The sequence below is a fragment of the Hylobates moloch genome, unplaced genomic scaffold (assembly GCF_009828535.3).
Source record: "Hylobates moloch isolate HMO894 unplaced genomic scaffold, HMol_V3 SCAFFOLD_8, whole genome shotgun sequence".
NCBI lineage: Eukaryota > Metazoa > Chordata > Mammalia > Primates > Hylobatidae > Hylobates > Hylobates moloch.
In genome coordinates this window covers 41,562,004-41,563,762 of record NW_026652283.1, presented here as the reverse complement: position 1 = coordinate 41,563,762, position 1,759 = coordinate 41,562,004, and positions in this window count along the sequence as shown.

Below are 1,759 nucleotides of genomic sequence, written 5' to 3'. Positions count from 1 at the left end.
GGGGCGCTGGGTGAGTCCTTGGAGGAGGCCACTGGCCTCATGCCCCTGCCTGTGCCCCCTTCCTGGCCAGGTGCACCTGATGACGCCAGACGCAGTCCCCAAGGCGTGCTGTGCACCCACCAAGCTGAGCGCCACCTCTGTGCTCTACTATGACAGCAGCAACAACGTCATCCTGCGCAAGCACCGCAACATGGTGGTCAAGGCCTGTGGCTGCCACTGAGCCCACCCGCCCAGCCCTATTGCAGCCGCCCTTCTCATCTGGATCGGGCCCCTCAGAAGCAGGAAACCCTCAAACCCAGCCAGACCCCAGGCCGGGGCATTGCCAGGGAGGACCCTCACAACCATGTAGATGATCCTTTCTCCTTCATGCCAGGCTCCTATGCTCCCCTTGCCCTGCCAGGCATTTGTGTGACTGTCCTGTTTCCAGCCCAGGTGGTCTCAATCATCAGGCAGTGTTCTACCCAAACCCAAACCCCTCCCCTGGAGGCATGTCCTGGCCGGTTCTTTGGGGTTGGCACGGAAGTCCTGTCTGAGGTCCTATCCATGACCCTTACTGGCCCAGGTCGTGAGATAGATGTGGAATGACCTGAGAGGCACCTGGAGCCCACTGTTGGCCACCTTGAGCTCTTCACCATCCATCGCAGGGTGTGGTATGTGTGGTCAGGGTCTGGTTGGCTCCCCATTGCCTGCCCTTCCGAGGTGCAAGGTGGGGTATAAAACTGGACACCCCCTAAAGTATTGTATATTCATGGATCTGAAGCACCGATCCACTGGCCACAGGTAGACATGTGGAGTCAACTCAAGAAAAAGCTGAGTGAACAGCATGATTTAGGGCTAAAGCCAATGGCATTTATCTTCCCTTGTCTTCCTGCTTTGCATTTGCCTCTGCCATCTAGGAAAGACATATAAGTGCATGGACATTTTGCTTTGGAGAAACAGAAAAGTCTTGGGGCTTCCAATTGACCCATCTATCTGCCACTATGTTGCCCCATCAGGAGCTCAGCTCTGTGGAGTTTTCCCTTTGCTGAACAAGCATGCAGTTGCATTGGGTGGCCCAGGATGACAACGCACAGCACAGATGCCATCATTTCCCTTTCCCCTCTGCATGGCAGACATCAGTAATCAATCTGGAATGTTTTTCTTCCAAATCTGAATGGAATTTTCAAATGATCAGCACAGCCACTGCCAACAGATATGATGTAAAGTGAAACCTGGTTGCCATCTTCTGCCATGCTGAGGAGCAGTCCATCCCTGCCTGAGCATGTATCGGCAACATGGGCAGCCTGTGGCCAGGTCTGGGGTGAGGCCAGGGGCCATCAAAAACAGGCTGATCACCAAAGTCACTGTCACCCTGGGTGCCCAGCAGCCCTGTCCTGTGTCTTGGGCCTGTGAGTCAAAGAAAAGGTCCTTTTCAGGGAGTGACAAGTAGTAATTAGTCTGAGTTGGGTGGGGAGGTTTGTCTCAGCCTCTGCTGTTCTCGGAAACTGCTGTTCTCCTTGGAGCAGCCACTGGGAGTTGGAGTGTTTATTTGATTTCTGACTTGCTAAGCCTGTAATTTACCTGCTGGAACAGACAGAATCCAGCTGCCCAAACCGTGTCATTAAAAGCAGATCCTGGGCCCGCCCCATCCACAGGCACAGCCCAGCAGGGTGTTTCCACCTACCCATGGGCCCAAGGATGCGCCTCTCTGGAGTTCACATGCTGCACCCCGAGGGAGGGGCCTGGGGAGAGCTGGTCCCACAGCAGGGGTGGAGGCTGG